This window comes from Triticum aestivum, chromosome 2D (assembly GCF_018294505.1).
Source record: "Triticum aestivum cultivar Chinese Spring chromosome 2D, IWGSC CS RefSeq v2.1, whole genome shotgun sequence".
NCBI classification, from domain to species: Eukaryota; Viridiplantae; Streptophyta; class Magnoliopsida; order Poales; family Poaceae; genus Triticum; species Triticum aestivum.
In genome coordinates, this window is record NC_057799.1 from 433,260,108 (window position 1) to 433,272,330 (window position 12,223).

Below are 12,223 nucleotides of genomic sequence, written 5' to 3' on the forward strand. Positions count from 1 at the left end.
CTTTTGGAGCTGTGCAGAATAGGTTTCCAATATTTTCTCCTTTTCCAGCCCAAAATCCCAGCTGCCGGCATTCTCCCTCTTCATGATAAACCTTGTAAAGTAAGAGAGAATAGTCATAAGTATTGTAACATAACGTGTAATAACAACCCATAATGCAATAAATATCAATATAAAAGCATGATGCAAAATGGACGTATCAACTCCCCCAAGCTTAGACCTCGCTTGTCCTCAAGCGGAAGCCGATATCGAAAAATATGTCCACATGTTTAGAGATAGAGGTGTCGATAAAAATAAAATACGGACATGAGGGCATCATGATGAATCTTATAACATCAACATATATAGATTTTGTCATATGATTTCTTATGCTCAAGTAACAATCTATTCACAATGTCAACTATGGTTCAGAAACTTCATTGAGAACTAGCAAACTATAATCTCAGTCATTGAAGCAATTGCAATTTATCATAACATCGGAAAGAGTCAAGAATAGAGCTTTTCAGCAAGTCCACATACTCAACTATCATATAGTCTTCTACAATTGCTAACACTCACGCAATACTTATGGTTATGAAGTTTTAATCGGACACTGTGAAAGAAAGGGGCTTATAGTTTCGCCTCCCAACATATTCACCTTTAGGTGATGTCAACAATAATAGCTCATGCTAACTTACATCCAATTGGATATATATATCAGGTTTTTCCAACACGAGGTGCTTGCCAAAGGATAAAATGAAAAAGGGAAAGGTGAGGATCACCTTGACTCTTGCATAATATAAAAGACATGAAGTAAAAGATAGGCCCTTCGCGGAGGGAAGCAGAGGTTGTCATGCGCTTTTATGGTTCGATGCACAAAATCTTAATGCAAAAGAACGTCACTTTATATTGCCACCTGTGATATGAACCTTTATTATGCAGTCCGTCGCTTTTATTACTTCCATATCACATGATCGTATAAAGCTTATTTTCTCCCACATTAATAAGTCATACATATTCAGAGAGCAATTTTTATTGCTTGCACTGATGACAACTTACTTGAAGGATCTTACTCAATCCATAGGTAGGTATGGTGGACTATCATGGCAAAACTGGGTTTAAGGATATTTGGAAGCACAAGTAGTATCTCTACTTGGTGCAAGGAATTTGGCTAGCATGAGGGGGAAAGGCAAGCTCAACATGTTCGACGATCCATGACAATATACTTTAACTAAGATGTGAGAAAACATAACCCATTACGTTGTCTTCCTTGTCCAACATCAACTCTTTAACATGTCATACTTTAATGAGTGCTCACAATTATAAAAGATGTCCAAGATAGTATATCTGTATGTGAAAACCTCTCTTTCTTTATTACTTCCTATTAATTGCAACAATGACCAAAACTATGTTTGTCAACTCTCAACAACTTTTATGCCTCATACTCTTTATATGTGAAGTCATTACTATCCATAAGATCAGTATGAACTCTTTTATTCCCCTTTTTTATTCTTTCTATTTTCTCAAGATCATAGCAAGATAGCAAAGCCCTTGACTCAACACTAATCTTTATTATATAGCTCACGGACTCGATTACATAGAGAGATCACAAAGCAAAACTCAAAACTACTTCATACTAAAACTTTATTCTACTAGATCAAGATATTACTAAAAGGATCGAACTAAGTAAAACGGTAAAGATAGGAGTGTGATGGTGATACGATACCGGGGCACCTCCCCCAAGCTTGGCAGTTGCCAAGGGGAGTGCCCATACCCAGGTGATTATGTCTTCGGAGGTGGTGATGTAGGCTTCTTCCTCAATTTACGCTTGAGGATAGTATTTTGCTCCTTTAGATCATCGATCTCCTGCTCAAGCCTTAATATTCTTCTGCATAATTCCTGTTTATTTTCCTGCAAGAGACGAAAAGGGATAAACTCGATCTTTGGCTTCTTTGCTCTATCAGGGAGGCTTGACTTTTTAAAATCCACATGCATGTCTCCAGGTCGAGGTAATGGGGCTTCGTCTTTGTCTGAGCTCGTCTCCTCCTTTCCCTTAGGCTCATAGTCTTCCTCTTCCTCAGTGGTCCAGCCACCATGCTCCAAGTCCCCGTAGACCTTAGGGTCTGCAAGGAAATCAACAACATAGCTTTCTCCCTTCGAATCCTGGGATGACATATTGCTCTAATTCTGCAACAGGAACAGCTCAAAACGAAAACAGAGAATATTTGCGTGATACGACGGTCAAAACCTTCGGGAGATTATATAGTGAATTTTTACCGACCAAGAGAAGTAACGTGCAAGAAAACGGAGTCCGGGAGGCACACGAGGTGCCCACGAGACAGGGGGCGCGCCCAGTAAGGGTGGGCGCGCCCTCCACCCTCGTGGAGGCCTCGTGTCCTTCCCGGATTACTTCTTGCTTTCCAAAATTCTTAAATATTCCAAAACGGATAAAAATTTCCATTAGAATTGTTTTGGAGTCGATTTACTTACCGTACCACATACCTATTCCTTTTCGGAGTCTGAGATGTTCTGGAAAGTGTCCCTTATGTATTCCTCCGGGGTTATGGTCTCAATAATATTAGTTTCAACATTTATAGGATTACCTGAGATATAATGTTTGATTCTTTGACTGTTCACCACCTTCGGATTTGTGCCTTCGAAGTTGTTGATTTTTATGGCACCGGAACAATAGACCTCCTCGATAACGTAAGGACCTTCCCACTTCGAGAGAAGTTTTCCTGCAAAAAATCTTAAATGAGAGTTGAATAGCAACACATAATCACCTACGTTAAATTCTTGCTTTTGTATTCTTTTGTCATGCCATCTTTTAACTTTTTCTTTGAACAGCTTGGCATTCTCATAGGCTTGGGCTCTCCATTCATCAAGTGAGCTAATATCAAAGAACCTCTTCTCACCGGCAAGTTTGAAATCATAGTTGAGCTCTTTAATATCCCAATATGCCTTATGTTCAAGTTCGAGAGGTAAGTGACATGCTTTTCCATAAACCATCTTATACGGAGACATACCCATAGGATTTTTGTATGTAGTTCTATAGGCCCATAATGCATCATCAAGTTTCTTGGACCAGTTCTTCCTAGATCTATTAACAGTCTTTTGCAAAATTAATTTGAGCTCTCTATTGCTCAACTCTACTTGACCACTAGACTGAGGGTGATAAGGAGATGCAATTCTATGATTAACATCATACTTAGCAAGCATTTTACGAAAGGCACCATGAATAAAATGTGAACCATCATCAGTCATTAAATATCTAGGGACTCCAAACCTCGAAAAAATAACTTCTTTAAGCATCTTAATAGAGGTGTTATGATCAGCACTACTAGTTGGAATAGCATCTACCCACTTAGTAACGTAATCAACAACAACTAAAATATGTGTATATCCATTAGAGGCAGGAAAAGGTCCCATATAATCAAAGCCCTAAACATCAAATGGTTCAATAACAAGAGAATAATTCATAGGCATTTCTTGACGTCTACTAATATTACCAATTCTTTGACATTCATCACACGACAAGACAAACTTACGAGCATCTTTGAAGAGAGTAGGCCAATAAAAACCGGATTGCAATACCTTATGTGCAGTTCTATCTCCAGCGTGGTGTCCTCCATATGGTTCGGAGTGACACTTGTGTAGGATCTGTTCCTGTTCATGCTCAGGTACACAACGTCTAATAACACCATCTACTCCTTCTTTATAAAGGTCTGGGTCATCCCAGAAGTAATGTCTTAAATCATAAAAGAACTTTTTCTTTTGCTGGTATGTGAAACTAGGTGGTATAAATTTAGCAACAATGTAATTAGCATAATCAGCATACCATGGAGCAGTACGAGAAGCATTAATGACCGCTAATTGTTCATCAGGAAAGCTATCATCAATAGGTAGTGGATCATCAAGAACAGTCTCTAACCTAGACAAGTTGTCTGCAACGGGGTTCTCAGCTCCCTTTCTATCAAGAATATGCAAATCAAATTCTTGGAGCAGGAGAACCCATCTAATAAGTCTAGGTTTAGCATCTTTCTTTTCCATAAGATATTTAATAGCAGCATGATCAGTGTGAATAGTTACTTTAGAATCAACAATATAAGGTTTGAACTTATCACATGCAAATACAACTGCTAAGAATTCTTTTTCAGTAGTAGCATAATTTCTCTGTGCAGTGTCTAGAGTTTTACTAGCATATTGAATAACATTTAGTTTCTTATCAACTCTTTGCCCTAGAACAACACCTACAACATAATCACTAGCATCACACATAATTTCAAAGGGTAAATTCCAATCAGGTGGCTGAACAATAGGTGCAGTGATCAAAGCTTTCTTAAGTATTTCAAATGCTTCTACACAATCGTCATCAAAGACAAAAGGAATATCTTTTTGCAATAAATTAGTCAGAGGCCTAGAGATTTTAGAAAAGTCCTTAATGAACCTCCTATAAAAACCGGCATGACCAAGGAAACTTCTTATACCGTTAATGTCCTTGGGACATGGCATCTTTTCAATAGCATCAACTTTAGCTTTATCAACTTCAATACCTCTTTCAGAAATTTTATGCCCCAAGACAATGCCTTCATTAACCATAAAGTGGCACTTTTCCCAATTCAAGACGAGACTAGTGTCTTCACATCTCTGCAAAACTCGATCAAGGTTGCTTAAGCAATCATCAAAAGAGGATCCATAAACGGAGAAATCATCCATGAATACCTCACAAATCTTTTCGCAAAAGTCAGAGAATATAGCCATCATACATCTTTGAAAGGTAGAAGGTGCATTACATAAACCAAAAGGGATACGTCTATAAGCAAAAGTACCAAAAGGGCAAGTAAATGTAGTTTTTGATTGATCCTCCGCTGATACAGGTATTTGAGAGAAACCAGAATAACCATCTAGAAAGCAGAAATGTGTATGTTTGGATAGTCTTTCTATCATTTGATCAATAAAAGGTAAAGGGTAATGATCTTTCTTAGTAGCTTTATTTAATTTACGGAAATCAATTACCACCCTATAACCTGTAATAATTCTTTGCGGGATCAATTCATCTTTATCATTAGGAACAACAGTAATACCTCCCTTCTTAGGGACACAATGGACAGGACTTACCCACTCACTATCAGCAACGGGATAAATTATACCTGCCTCAAGGAGCTTTAGTATCTCCTTTATTACCACTTCTTTCATCTTAGGATTTAACCGTCGTTGAGGGTCTCTAACTGGTTTGGCATCTTTCTCCAATTTTATTTTGTGCTGGCATAGAGTGGGACTAATGCCCTTAAGATCATCCACAGTATATCCAATAGCAGCACGGTGCTTCTTCAGAGTTTTCAATAATGTTTCCTCTTCCTGCTCTGAAAGGTTAGCACTAATAATAACAAGATATATCTTCTTTTCATCAAGATAAGCATATTTAAGATTATCAGGTAAAGGTTTGAGCTCAAACACGGGATCACCCTTGGGTGGAGGAGGATCCCCTAGGATTTCAATAGGTAAGTTGTGTTTCAAAATAGGACCTTGTTGAAGGAATACTTCATCTATTTCCCTTCTTTCATTCATAAACATATCATTTTCATGGTCTAGCAAATACTGTTCTAGTGGATCAGTAGGAGGCACGGCAATAGAAGCAAGACCAATAATTTCATCCTTACTAGGCAATTCTTTATCATGAGGTTGTCTACGAAATTTAGCAAAATTAAACTCATGTGTCGTATCTCCCAAGCCTATTGTAACAACATCCTTTTCACAATCTATACTAGCATTGACAGTATTCAAGAAGGGTCTACCAAATATAATGGGACAAAAGCTATCTTGTGGAGAACCAAGAACAAGGAAATCTGTGGGATATTTAACTTTCCCACACAAGACTTCAACATCTCTAACAATCCCAACTGGTGAAATAGTATCTCTATATGCAAGTTTAATAGTAACATCGATACCTTCCAATTCAGCATGTGCAATATCATGCATAATTTCTTCATATAAGGAATGAGGTATTGCACTGGCACTAGCACCCATATCACATAAGCCATGATAACAATGATCTCCTATTTTAATAGAAATAATAGGCATGCCTACAACAGGTCTATGTATCTTAGCATCGGGTTTAGCAATATTAGCAGCTTCACCACAGTAGTAAATAAGATGCCCATCTATATTATCATCCAAGAGATCTTTAACCATAGCAATACTAGGTTCAACTTTAATTTGCTCAGAGGGTGTATATGTTCTAGTATTACTCTTACAAACCACAGTTGAAGCTCTAGCATGATCCTTTATCCTAACAAGAAAAGGTGGTTTCTCAACATAAGTAGTAGGAACAATAGGATCATTATAAGTGATAGTCTTTTCTTCAACTGTAATAGGTGAAACTACTTTTACTTCAGTGGGAGGATTATATTTAAACCACTTCTCCTTAGGGAGATCAACGTGAGCAGCAAAAGATTCACAGAAAGAAGCTACTATCTCAGAGTCAAGTCCATATTTAGCGCTAAATCCACGAAAAGCATCGGTATCCATAAAAGATTTAACACAATCAAACTTAGGTGTCATACCTGACTCCTTACCATCGTCGGAACCCCAATCTTCAGAGCTGCGTTTAATTCTTTCCAATAAGTCCCACTTAAATTCAATAGTCTTCATCATATAAGAACCAGCACAGGAAGTATCGAGCATGGTGCGATTGTTGTCAGAAAGCCGAGCATAATTTTTTTGAATAATCATTTCTCTTGAGAGCTCATGATTGGGGCATGAATATAATATTGACTTAAGCCTCCCCCAAGCTTGAGCGATGCTTTCTCCTTCGCGAGGCCAGAAATTATATATGTAATTACGATCACGATGAACAAGATGCATATGATAGAACTTCTGGTGAAATTCCAATTTCAATCGTTCATAGTTCCAAGATCCCATATCATCACATAGCCTATACCATGTCAATGCGTCTCCCTTCAAAGATAAAGGGAAGACCTTCCTCTTAACAACATCATCAGGAATACCTGCAAGCTTAAATAATCCACAAACTTCATCCACAAAGATAAGGTGTAAATCGGGATGCAATGTTCCATCTCCTGCAAAGGGATTATGTAACACCCCGGATGTAAACTTCCATCTTTGACAATGTATCCAACCTTATTCTTCATCCAATTCCTTTTGGGTCCAATCCTTTTTGGTCTCTTTTGTTTTGTTTGTTGGTTTGTACTTATTGCATTGTCTTGTCATCACTGTCATCTTCTTTATGCACTTGCCATCTTATGTTGCATCATGGCCTCATCTTAGTGTTGCATTTCATCATCCTCTTCATGTGCATTGTGTGTGTCATGCATGTTATTGACCCATGTGTGATCCATACATGACTACCTCCATGCATCACCACCTCTTCTTCTCTTTTCTTTCTTGTTGGAAGTGCCATTTTTGTCCTCCTCCATAAATGTTCAATTTTTTTCCATATAAATCTTGCATCATGTCATAAACCTCTATGCCAAATTTCACTTCCTTTGGACTTGGTTTGGTTGGGTTCAAAAAGGTTCAAGTTTGAATTTAATTCAAACTTGAATTATTTTTCTGCCTCTAAAAATCCCCAAGCCATTTTATTTAAATAGTACCCATTTCCAGGAGCTTGGAGCTATTTTTATTTCTGCCAAATACCTCTCCTACCTCCCTGCATTTTTTCCTTTTCTACAGCTGCGAATTTAAATTCACAGAACTAAGTTAAACGGGGAAGCCCTCCTAGTGCAGCAACTTGGGCTTTTTCCCCTCTCCCGCAGCCCAACAGAGCGCATCAACCGCAGCCCAGTCAGCCCACGTGTACAGGAGCTTTGTCCTCCTATACGGCAGTGCATCCAGCGTGTCCAGGTCGGACATGGGCGTGATTTGACGGCCGTCCGGCGTCCCTAGCCCCTATATATCATGTCACCGGTTCCCTAGGGTTCCTCCTCGACCGATTCCCCTCCTCTCCTTCCCTCGCCGCCGCCAGGTAAGGCTAGCCACGCCACGCCGTTGCCCTGCCCACCATGTTCCGGCCGAGCTTGAGCTCGTGCTCGGAGTAGCTCGTCGTCGCGCCTCCGACCCTCCTGTTGCCGTGGAGAGGACCGTCAAGTCCTTCTTCGTCCCCTACCACCAGGCCCGCACCTCTACGGCCCCTGGATCGACTACCATGACGACATCTTCCTCCTCTGCTTCGCGGACAGCAGCCCCACCAAATTTAGAGCTCCCTCTCGTCGCCTCCGGCTCGTCTCCGTCGACCCCGTCATGTCCTAGGGTGAGTTGGGTAACGCACCTCCCTCTCCCATCCATCCTGTCGTGGAATTGTCACGGCAGATGTCCTCGAGCTAGGACTTAGTCGTGGAGCCATCGCAACTAGGAAGCTTGAAGGGGTTAATATGGGACAAGGAACATGGGGGTTTATACTGGTTCGGCCCCTTACGGTGAAGGTAAAAGCCTACGTCCAGTTTGAGGTGGTATTGATTAGGGTTACGATCACCAGGGAGCTAAACCGCTGCGCCTGGCTCTCGATCAGATTGTCCTTCTCCCTAAACCGCTGCCGGGTCGTCCCTTTATATAGGGAGGCTGACGCCCAGCAGCTCTCAGAGTCCCGGCCGGCTCATAAGAGTGTCCGGCTCGGACTCTCAACTATACTTGCCTTACACTACAAGTTCTACCATAATAATGATTGTAACTCCGGGCCTTAAGTCATATCCGGGTCTTAAGCCCATCTCTGGCCCATCATCTTCAAGCTTGGCCCCGGGCTTCTGGTAATGACCATTAGAGTAACCCGGCCCCTCCTGGCGGGTGACTCTAAGGTCTATATCCTCAACATTAGGCCCCAGATTGATTTGAGTCGGCTCATGTCAATCTTCAATTCTTTCGACAGAAAAAATCTCCGGCTTACCATTTATGTGAAGGCCATAACCCGGCGTAACGTCATCCTCTGGACTCCGGATAATCCGCCGTGACGTCATCTTCCATTAAGCCCGTTTTTTACTCCACCAGATCCGCAACGGATCTTTGCTTTTACTGTCATCCCGAAAATCGAGGCGTTGTGGGGGGAGATAACCATGCCACGGTCTCCTTGATTCTCGCGCCCGCTTTACGAGCTCGCCTTATAAATAGGCCGGCCCGACGGGCTTCTCTGCCACCCTTCTTCCTCCTCGCGCCACTGCCTCTCTGCCTGAGCTCGCACTCCGCCGCCGTCACCTCGCCTCCGATCTTCATCAACCTTGGCCGCTGCATCACCCTGACTCGGACCAGACAAACGGCGGCGACCCCCGCACCTTTTCAGCTCCGGTAAGTCCTACTTGACCTGTAGAGTAGATCTGCCGTAGGATTTGCCCACGTTCTTCGTGTTCGTCGCCATTGTCCGCAAGCTTCGGTAGTTCTCATAGTTACTGCCCTTGTTTGATCTTAGATCTGCATAGAATTAGTGCGGCGGCTGTTTGGCACTTATTTCAAATGCCAGTAGGTCTCTTTCCACTGCATAACGGCTTCGTTCGAGCTCAAGAACATCCGCTTGTCTGTTTCTAGGTCTAGAAATTTTTCATTTCACCCGACCATTTTGATCCAAAAGTTTTACTGCGATGTGTGAAACCTGTTTTACCGTGCTTAGTAAAAAAACTGCAATCCTTGAGCCTCGGCGGTTTACATTTCCGGTTTAAAGAAACCACGCGCCATAGACCCTTCCGGCTTAAAGAAAACCATGCTTCGTAGAATCCTCCGGCTTAGCTATGATAAGGTCGTAGATAATCAATTTATTCTGAATGCCCCTGCGGCTTAAATAACCCACTGTACCTGAGTATATACCATTAGTCCCCTTCATAAGCCGCCACCTTAGTTTTCAACTGTAGATCTCCTCCGGCTTATAATTAACCCGGACGTTTTTTCCTTTTTGTCATAGACTGCCGACTTTCACCATGCCTCCCAAAGCTCCCATTACTTGCAACTGGATGAGGTCCAATGTGACCAACGAGACCCTAGCTGATTTTGTTAAGTCAGGATATCTGCCCAAGAAAGACATCATGTCCTACCGTGCCCCTGACCCGTCAGAAGAGAGGCCACAGCCAAAGGATGGGGAGGTAGTGATTTTTGCGGATCACATGAGCCGGGGTTTCGCAGCGCCCGGCTCAAAGTTTTTTAGGGACGTGCTCAACTTCTTCGACTTGCGGCCTCAAGATATAGGACCCAACTCAGTGTCCAACATCTGCAATTTTCAAGTCTTCTGCGAGGTTTACCTTGGAGAAGAACCTAGTCTGCTGCTCTTCAGAGAGCTTTCTTACTTAAACCGTCAGAATGAGTGCGCCAATGGGCCAAGTCTGGAGTTAGGTGGTATCTCCATCCAGCGGCGTAGGGACTGCCTTTTCCCTTATGCAGAGCCGCCGAGCCACCCAAAGGACTGGAACATGACTTGGTTCTACTGCCAAGATACGTCCCCGACTGATGAAAGCCCGCTGCCCGGCTTTCGCCCAACACGTCTGGAGCCGACTCACCCACTGTCGGACAAGCTGTCAAGCGGAGCGCCAGCCTCTGCTCCCCACTATCAACAAGATCAAGGCTCTCCTGGGCAATGGTCTGAACGGAATCGACCTGGTCCGGGTCTGGATCTCATGGCGGGTGATCCCATTGAGCCGCCGCCCCGGCTTAATGTGTGAGTACACAGGATGAAAGGATGATCCTCAGAGACACAGCCGCAATGATCTTCCAGAAGACGTTGCAGAGGAGATGACTAAGGCTCTTTTAAACGAGAGCCTGGCAGACTGCGGAAGGACCGGGTTAGCCCCCTTCTGCAAGACCAACCCAGCCCCAGCGGTAAGCCGCCGACTTTAACTTTTTATCTTCTTCTGCATATAACCTTCATCTGAACCGTTTTAAGAATTCATCATTGTATTTTTCAGGCTGATGATAAGTTCTAGTGGGTCAAATATGACCATGAGGCGGCCAAGAAGGCCAGGAAGGCGAAGAAAGCTGCCAACAAAACCGCCCCTCGCAAGAAAGGGAGCAGGCCTACTGCCTCCAAGCTGATGCAATTAAGCGACAGCTCCGAGTCAGAGGTAACCCCTGAGCTTTTAAGTCCTTACTATATTCACTGTTTGTTGCTGTTCGCCTTATCAATACTTGCTCATTGACAGGATGACACCGGCGCCAGTAACCCGGTGGTTGAAGAGGTAATGTCACTTTCCTCCGACTCGGAGCCCTTGCCACAGCTGAAAGTCCGAAGGGTAACCCGGAAAGTAAGCTTTTCACATCCTTTAGCTTATCAAGACCCTCAATTTATTTTGAAGCGACAGGTTCATGAAAGCCGGCGTCACACCCGGACCAACAAGGACACCGACCTCTCCGCCGGGTTACCCGACGCAACAAGGAAGCGCCGAACTGAGGTTATTTCCCACTTGTACCCTTTTCATCCGTTGGCGGGTGTTATCCGTCAGCCACTCAATTCCTCTGACTCCAATTATCAGGAGACCTCCCCTTCTTCGGGCGACTCTATGCAGTCGAGTCTTCCGACTTTCAAGACCGCGCCCGGGTAATGACAACCATATCATATTGTATTTGTCTATACTTACTCTTTTTGTGCTTAACATTTCTGTCCTTTCAACGCCCAGGCAAAGCTCACCAAAAGAGCGAAGAAGACCAAGTCAGCCGGTGTGCCGGATTTGCCTGAACCGGAGGTGACGGCTCAAGAACCGCCAGCTGCCTCCGCCCCCGAAGCCACCACTCCAATGGACACGGCACCTGAGGCCACTGCCCCGACTACCAAGGCAACGACCGAAGCTTCTGTTAACCCGGAGGCCTCCAGCTTAGCTCCACCAGCAGACGACCCGGACGTGGTAATCACCCGGACGGAGTTCGTTGAGCCGGGGAGACCTACCGTGCTGGCCAAGTGCTCCGCTAAGGGGGAGTTGCTGCAGCCCCACCGGGTGAACCTGGACCTCTCCGACTACACCAACTTGAGCATTGGAGAGCTCGTCTCTGGCTACATCAGCCAAGTGCACAAGAGCCGGGACGCAGAGGTCGCCATGGTGAACCAGATCCAGCAAAAATCTGAGGTATCATTCTGCTGTCCTCTTACTTACTGCATAGTTACCTTTGCCATGATAGCCCCCAAGTCGACGACTGATGATTGAATATGTTGTAGACTTAGGTTCTGGCTTACTCAATTGAGCCGGCAGTATGTAGATAGATACGTTCAATATGCATTAGCCCCCAAGTGCCAAGTGTCTTTGCTTGGAAAACACTTGGGACTTAT